General features: G+C 34.2%; 1 pseudogene; it reads right to left on the bottom strand.

Moving 5' to 3' along the window:
* Nucleotides 1-1,608: 1,608 nt before the first annotated feature.
* Nucleotides 1,609-8,761, bottom strand: LOC109452734 (large ribosomal subunit protein uL1 pseudogene; annotated as a pseudogene).
* Between the last annotated feature and the right edge of the window lie 514 nt (nt 8,762-9,275).

Here is a 9,275-nt window from a genome sequence, read left to right on the forward strand (position 1 = left end):
ACCTCACTCTAGTCCTTTCCCACTTCCTCCTCATCTGATCTGAGTGGTCTTCATACTCACTATAGGCTTATGACCAAGGCCTGGAGTTTAAGATCCCGACTGATGGTGGAGGAAAAAGGATAATGAGAGAAGAATGGAAACATGGAGGATGGTGGGAAGACTAAATTGGAGGAAGTGATTTCAATATCCTTTGGTATTTACCAAATATTCAGTCACGAATGTTGTCATTTAATGGTGAAAACCTTGAAGGGATTAATACAGTTCCTTGTATCATGGTTGGTGATAGCTGTAACATACCAACCGGTCACATCACAACTTCTATAAGTCAATAGATGATTGGAATTTATTCGAATGCATTGATTAATTTGTGTTATAACTTGTCACATGTTACTTTTTAAATATATAATTTAAAATATTTAAATAACAAAAGGATATAATTGTTTATGTGTTGATTCACATAATCATACAATGCTGATTATTAAGTATTCTGAATATTATCCATGTACCGAAATTTGACTGTTTGAAATAGGAGTTTCTGTGTTGGACCGCAGTCTATTAACAGTTTCAAATGGCATAGAGAAAAATAAAATGGCTGGAAATATGTCAATTGGGTGCAAATTTGACAATTCTTGCAATAATTTTGGAATAGTCACGTCTGAGTGAACTGGTATTATTTGACTGTAATAAGTTTTTATGTAACTAGTATCTAGTTTATAACAGTTTATAGTAACTTTTTAATACCATTTTTACCTTTATTAAATGTTAAGTTCGAGCATCAGTGTGTTTCATGATGTCAATTGAACTCAAAAAGACTTTTCTCAAGACAGAGCACAGAAGCAAGAGATCTTATATTTTTGGGTGATGGGAAGGATATAAAAACAGAATGAAAGTGATTTGTCACTAGCTTTGGCTTTGTTTAGTCTTTTATTTTATATTGTATCTTTATGTTATCTTATTTCTGGTTTACATAATAGACTTCAAAACTAAAAGAGACAGGAAAATAAATAGCTATAACAAGGTATGGAACGTCTATTATCTAGAGAGTTTTAAAATAGGATGTTACTTGAATTTGTCTATCTCCATGTTTGTTTTAACCTCAGAGTTTTATGTTGGTGTGGGCTCGAGAGAGAGAGGTCAAGTTTTGATTGAATACATTTCTGAAATGGGTTGGTCTGAATTCATCCATTTTTCAAGGATTCATAGAAAATTTCATAGAAAATTTATGCTTGTCTAATACAAAGTCTTGCTCTCTTTTTTTATGGTCGTAGTCAAAGCACCACATTTTATCTCATAGCAGACATAGGTTGGCTTTCCTGGACTAATTCCTCATCCCATGGATATTAATTCTAGCCATCTTTATCCAAAGACTAGGATAGGTTATTTGGTCAATATTCAATAAAACGTTGCTCCTTTTTCCTAGAGCACTTAACTTGATTGGCATGATTGTTTAGCATCTGACCTTTCCACCATAGCGGAGTCAGTGTTTGCTATGTGGAATTCTCTGTATTAAGCAATTTATATGCATTTAACTCATTTATTTCTATAAAAGGGATAATTTTAACAGATGAGAAAACTGAGGAAAGAAGAAGTTAAGTTACCAGCCCAAGGTCATGGAACTGAAAGGTAGACTTGGGCTGGCTTTCCCAGAGACAACAATGTTAGTCTCCAGGTTACACTGGCTTTGGTCCTGCATAGTCAGCTTCAAGGGGCAGGGCCCATCTATTCTTAATTGTACTATATCCCAGTGTACATGCACAGCATGTACTTGTGACACACAGTCAAAAAACAGTTGAGTTAATTAATGAATGGTATTTTCACATTTTTCTAGGATAAATACAACCATTATTTATTAACAAATTTGAGTTCCTAGGGAAAAAGTCATGTGAGGCAGCCTCGAAAAGCAGTTAAGAGTAAAAGACTCACAGATAGTCTGTCAGGGATATCTCCTTTTATTACTGTGTTTCCCCGAAAAGAAGTCCTAGCCGGACAATCAGCTCTAATGTGACTTTTGGAGAAAAAAATAATATAAGATCCAGTCTTATTTTACTATAATAAAAGACCGGGTCTTTAATATAATATAATATAGTATAGTATAATTAATATAATATAATATAATATAATATAATATAATATAATATAATATAACATAATATACTGAGTCTTATATTAATTTTTGCTCCAAAAGATGCATTAGAGTTGATTGTCTGGCTAGGACTTCTTTTCGGGGAAACAGGGTGGTCACTAGTCATGTGACCTTCTGTAGTTTGCTTGTCTCTGTTTAAATGTCTCATATGTAATATGAGTATGAAGACAAGTAGAACTTAAGTCACAGTATTGTAGATGGAATAATAATGTATAGTGTCTGATACAGAGTTTATTCCCGATTGGGGTTCCATTGGGGTTCCATAAACATTCTTGAGGTTTGATTCAAATGCTCTGGGATACTACTACAAGATGCTAAGTCCAAGGAAACTGTGACAAACTCACAACTTCATACATGCCTTGGATTCCATCATAATGTTATGTTAGGCCCATTAACAGAGCAGGAAACAAATAAGCCCCATCTTTATAAATTGAAAATGGAATATAGTCATATTTCTCTGATTTATTTGTTCATTTGCCTTTTCTTGAAAGGTGTAATTTGAATATAGTATACACGATCAAACAACTATGAATGTGTCTGCACATCTGTTCTATTTTTGACACATTTCAAATCTGTCGTGATGTTAACATGTACGAACAAATGGACCTCAGCCAAATATTTCCCAAGCACTCAGCATTTCAATCCCCAATTCTCCAGGTGACATTGCCAATCCAAATTTTCATTATGGATCAAGTTTTCTTATTTTTTCATCCCTACTCAATTTAGTGTCTAGTGTCTTGGTGGCTGTATTTTCCTCTTGAGTTCTTCCCACTGCAAACTTGGTTGTTTCCAGGATTTATTACACAGAGCAATTCTGGTCTATTCCAAAATCTCCTTAAAAACTTTGATGTTATAGCCACAAATGCACTTGGCAAAGAAAGGGCCCTCTCATTCCTAGTACTGACCCCTTATAAACTAGTGAAATTTATAAATGACAATGTATGATATATACACACATTCACACACACACAGATTCATGCACAACACACATCTGATTTTATTTATTCAGCCATAATGGCTGTATTGTAGAGAAGTATATAATAAAATATTATTGTCTTGTAATTAGAATGGCTTTCATTTTTGTCATACTAGTTATTTGGGTATTACATTTACACTAGCTTTATATTTTAGTTTGAAAATAGTCAAAGTGGATTTTTTTTCTTTTGCAAATGCTTAGAACATTTTAACATACATAAATACTTGTGAGAAGAGATTTGTCTAAGCTACTATATCAGAAGTGTGCAAAAGTAGATGCAAGGATTGAACACAGACTACTAGACAGATATTACTCAGTAATAGCCCATGGCTACAATGGAGTAATTATAATCTGACTGATTACATTCTTCTAAATAGTTTATTTTGGACCTATCACATGGATAACAGATTCTTGTTAAAATATTTCTAATAAAACTTGTTTTCCTTAAGTTCCAAGTAGTGTTTCACTGCACTAATAACAACCTTAGAGTATAAAAACGCCCAGAGTTTATCTAGGGAGTCATGAAAAGGAATACTTCATAGAATTAACGATAAAGCAGATGCCCCATTAATCCAAACAACTATCACTCCAGATACCCAGAGACACAGACAATTATTTTAGAAACTTCAAATTTTTAAATTTCCTCAATCTACCGTAATGACAGAAATGAGATAGTCCTTTCCCAGAGGAAGCCCAGAGCTCAGGTATAATCATGAACATTTTAATTTTTATCATTAACTGTAATATAGAGAGAGTCCAAAACACTGGTAAATGATTCAGAGATCTTTCCCTTTGGGAAATAAACATGCTCATATTGCTCCCATCACTAAACAAACAAACAAAACCCAGAAATCTTTATTAAGCCCATAGCTAACATATTTCTTTTCCTTGACCTTCAAGCTTTGTAATGGTTTGCCATACTCAAATTATGTTTTTATTTTGTCTCAATCTTCCCATTCACCCATCAACTCACTACTACTGAAATCTTTCTAAGAATCCAGTGACCAACTTTTTGCCAAATTCGATAGGTAATTCGGTTCTTTAAATTATTGATCTAAGAATTTCAATTCACTTCTTTCTCCTTAAAACTCTCTTCCTTTGCGGTACAAGTTTCTTCTGGTCATTCTCTTTTAACTTTAGCTTCTCTTTTTAATTACATTCTTTAGATTTTATTTAAAATTTGTTTCTCACAACATTTAAATAAGTTTATAAACATCATTTCTTGGTTAGTTCTTATTCTACAATCTCCCAAAGTAAATGTCTCAACTGCCATTCATACTGATGTTCAGATATTCTTCTCTGCTGGGACATAGAAATTGACACCCAATGGAACAGTATCAATAGGCAATTTTAGCCATTTCCCAAAGTAAATTACCAGCAATTTGCTTACTCCAGGCAGTCCTCCATCAAGCTGTAACAATTATTTTGTAAAAATGCAGATCACTTGCCAAAATTTCTTTAGAATTTCGTAATTTTCAGGAAATATTTTAAATTCCTTACCTTTTCACATACAGATTCCATACCCCCTTCACCAGTTCTGCATAATTTTCTTTATCTATGATAAACTGTTTAATTAAATCAAATGCAAGTTTTCCCTGATTATATAACAGTATTATGTTCAGTCTTGAATTGATCACCAACTGTTTGCCTAGCACCTTCTCTAGGGTCTACAAAGAGGAAAGCTCTTCGTTTTGGGAACTCTCAGTCTAGTAGAGTAAAGATGCTAAATAAAAAGATAATTACACTAAAGAAGAATGATGTTACAATGATAGAGAAATGTGCAAATACTATATTTAAGAGGAAAATTTAATTCAGACTGCTCTGTGCCATGGAAAGCTCCCAAAGAAGCAGAAATACATATCTTTGAGTCTTAAAGAATTCAAAAAATTTAGATGAAAAACAAGGTAAAAATCAGACATTTTGAAGACGGGGAACTTTTTCTTTCTTCTCTTTTCTTTCTTTTTTTAGATGTTTTCTAACTACCCATCTAGCATATATGTTTCTCTCAAACTTTTATCTCCAGCCTAAAGCTTTCCCTGAGTTATGACTTTGTTTTAGCTACATTCTCAATAGCTCCGCATTTAATATCCATCTAATATTCACTTTAATGTCTAATATTTAGTATTAATCTCTAAAACCAATGGTTTATAGGTGTTCTATGTCTTCCTTATGCCATTCTTCTAGTTGCTTAGGCCAAAAACTTTGAAAGTATTTTTATTTCCTTCTATATCCACGTCCAATCTACTGGCTATTTCCTCTACCTGGAAAGCATTTCCTCCATCTCACAGCTCACTGCCTAACCTTTTTCAGATTTTTGTTCAAATGTCTTTTTTTCTTTTTTGAAGCTCACCCTAATTATTTTAAACTGTACACACTCTGCCAGCCACCTTTATTTTCCATTCCTGCTTTATTTACCTTTGCAGTATTATCAATATCTGATACATACATAATTATATACTTGTTTATATACCTTCTTCTAAAATGTATACTCTATGAGATTACGAGTTTTTGTGTGCTAGGTTCACTGTGGTATATAACTAGTGCTTAGGGAGTTCCTGGCACACATTAGTTGCTTAATAAATATTTGATAATTGAGACAATAAATATGATTTCATTATCAGATCATCTGTCTTTTAAAAAGCAGTACTACTGAGAATTTGAAAAGTTAAATGACTTGTACAAAAGTATTTTCCTATTGTTCTAAAATACCTGAATCTAGCAGAATCTTTCCTTTGTTAGATCTTCTAGATCTTGCATTGTTTATATTAACATAAATAAATGATTTTTATCATCCTATATTGGTTTTAAAATTCTTTAAACAGGCACTATGCTGTACCTTTTGCACATAACGTCACATTTAATTCTTGCAACTAACCTATGAGGTAAGATGGATCATTGAACTCAATAGAGGTTTAGAAGGCTTAATTAGCCTTCTAAGTGTGGCTAAATTAGCAAAGTGGAGGTTTGAATCCAGGCAGTCAAGAGTACATGTTTAAGTTACTCTCCCTTACATAGTTTGATAAATGTAAAAGAACAGTTGTAAAAAATAGTACTTTATTTTTACCCCTAGAATTAAAACATTTTGGATTCTTCCAAAGTCCCAATTCTGTAGAAAATATCTGAATAAAATATATATTAGATTTGTTCTGGGATCAGGGAAAATGAAGACCAGTTTAATATAAACATTTTTTTCTATATTTTATATATGTATTTGTGTATATTCAATTAAAAATGTTTATAAAGTCACATTCCCTTTGCTTTTTTTTGATAATATTGTATAAGGATTTGCTCTTTAATTATAAAAAGACACACAGTATCTTTCATTCAGTTTTCCTCAGTAATTTTTACCAGTTCTTTGCTACCACATCTGTTATGAATTAAAAATGCCTCTAGTCATGTTTGAACTCTAGTTTTTAGTTAAATAAGTTTTAATGGATTTTGTTTTAAAATTACTCTATAAAAATATCCATCACCTCTTTTACTCTTTGTCTTTGTGATTCACCTTCAAAAAACACTTTGATAATCTCTGATGATAAAGGTCCATGTAGGTCTGTTTATTTCTAACTTTGTTTCAAAGACCTCAACCAGTAGTCTCCTTAGATTTAATTAAATACAAGTATAATTTCTAAATTTCCATCAAACTGGTCGAGCAATGTTATATTCCTCTGGGGAAGTTCAGCTTCTTTCTGTTTTTTTGTTTTGTTTTTGTTTGACAGCTTGTGTCAAAAATTGATTCTGATTCCAAACAGATGGAATTTTCTCCTTTATCCAGTGTCCTTAATTACCTGAAGACCTACAATAGACAAGATGCAGCTCACTCTCCCTTCTGATGAGTCTTGTCTTAGACATTTCAAACAAAAATGTTCCCTCCTGAGAAAATTATGTTCAGTCACTATAACCTTTAAGTGAAAGGATTTGGCTTCAAATGTGCTGGGATTTTCTTTTTCTTCTTTGTGAATAGCAGATTATTCTCCTCTGTACTAAATTAATGTCTGAGGGAATTGAATGTCAGAAATTTGGCCCACACAATATCCCGTTTCCTTGTCGGTGCCTATCAGGACTTTTGGCAGAAAGAAAAAAAGGAATAGCAAGTCACTTTGAATAAAATGTGTTGTATTCATCAAAGGGAAATACCAACACATTAATTTTACTTCTAAACTGTTAAATTACAGCCATGACAAAATATGACTTAAAACACTGCTTTATAACAGTGTCTTCAGTAGGACCAGTCCTTTACCAAAATGTTACACATGTCTTGCTTGTAATTAAGCTGCAATTCTTGCATTGAGTTACTCCAAATTATTTTTCATTTATAAGTGATAACAAACTTTTTAGTTACTATTGAGTTTTCCCATAGGAAAAAACAAAAACAAAACAAACTAAAATATGTGCAGGAAGACTGTCAAACATTTTTGAAGCTTGACTAAGACAGTTTTGAATCTCCCAAATTTTCTGATTTTTTTCAGCATTGTATTTGTATACAATACATACTATGGTGGGTGGGCAAGTTCATCATTTTCTTGTGGGCTGGCTCCATTTTTCAAAGTACTGGGTACGGAGTGAAGGGAGAGGTTGTGCTTTTCAGTAGCTCTCACTGTTAGTTCAGTTTAAGGTATTTTTTTCAGGTTTCTAATCCTTTGAAACCTGGGTTGTCTTTTCAAGGTAGTTCAGAAGGATTGAGCAAACCTTGAGGCAACCAGTACTATCAGCTAGAAACAGAATGCCCTCAACTCATGGTTTAATATAAATTCTGAACATAGTTAATGAATAATTGCTCACTTGAGTGGAGATGGACAAACTGCCTGAACTGGCTCTTTTTTCCTTTTCTTTCTTTCTTTCTTTCTTTCTTTCCTTCCTTCCTTCCTTCCTTCCTTCCTTCCTTCCTTCCTTCCTTCCTTTCTTCCTTCCGCCTCCCTCCCTCCCCCCTCCCCCCTCCCCCCTTCCTTCTTTCCTTCCTTTTAATGGTGGCACTATGGTTTATTAAGCTGTGCCTTAGTACAGAGGCTACAGCTTTCCGTGGTGGTCTTGATATATATAGCCTGGATATTCTGCCAATTCTTTTTGAGCAATGACACCAGGAAATTGACAGCTAAGTCAGCTAAGTGGATGTTGTACACAAGCTCATTGTCTGTCATCTTCACGTGGCCAACAGTCACTGCCAGACAAAGTGCCTTCTTCATCTGGAACTTGATGGTAGACTTCACTTCATAGATTCTGGCCACCATGTTCTCATTGTGAGTCAGCAAAGAATGGCATTATTCAGACCTGGGCCCAGGATTCGTGGGATCTGCTTGATCAGAGATGCTGAAGCTAAAAAGGCATCGTACTTCTTGGCCAGTTTTTTGACCAGTTTCTTATTCTTGTTGAGTTTCTTCAGTATCTCAATTTCCATGCGGGGGTTATCTACAACCTGGGCCTCATCACAGTGCTGTTGGTCCCCCAGAACACATACGGAGAACTTGGGGCAGGGAGTGGATTTAAACCTGATGGCGCCCAGAAGCATCGGTCCTTCTGAGGGTCATAGTTCTTCAAGCTGATCTGCAGCCCCACCATCTCCAAAAACTTCCCACGCATGTTTTGCTTCTGTGCGGGGCTTCCCACACTGCCTGGTGGAGGGTGTCGTGTTAGATTATGCTGTTCATGTTGTCTCGCACCACAAAAACCAGGAAAGAGCACAAAGGGCGTTTTTTTAACTTTAATATATCCTCTCCCAAAACCATTACTAGAACCACACAATGCAGTTTAAAATCCTAAAAGCAATAAATGATAACCAGAAGAAGACAATTTCAAATTTCAAGCCTGAAAGGTTCCATCATTTTATACCAAGAATGGCATCTGGAGACACAGTAGAGAACCTAGTGGTTTAAGTAACATCTTTGTTTGCAGAGTATCTGTTTTCTTGACATAGTCCCGTAAACTTAATGCTTGGAAATACTGGATGATGCTGAATGAAACCTGGCAAGATGCCGTTAGAAGATAAACACAAACATGAGCATTAAATTCTATTCTTCATCACTGAATACCTTTTCATTTACATTTTTATTTAGCATATTCATTTATCTTTCCATTCCTTTCCAAGTCTAAAAAGAAGAGACCATACTCTTTTTTCTAAAATAAAGGTTTCCTTCTCCATACTTCCCCTCCTCTCTCTGGACT

This window comes from Rhinolophus sinicus, chromosome 1, assembly GCF_057876585.1.
Source record: "Rhinolophus sinicus isolate RSI-liver-muscle chromosome 1, RSI-T2T, whole genome shotgun sequence".
NCBI lineage: Eukaryota > Metazoa > Chordata > Mammalia > Chiroptera > Rhinolophidae > Rhinolophus > Rhinolophus sinicus.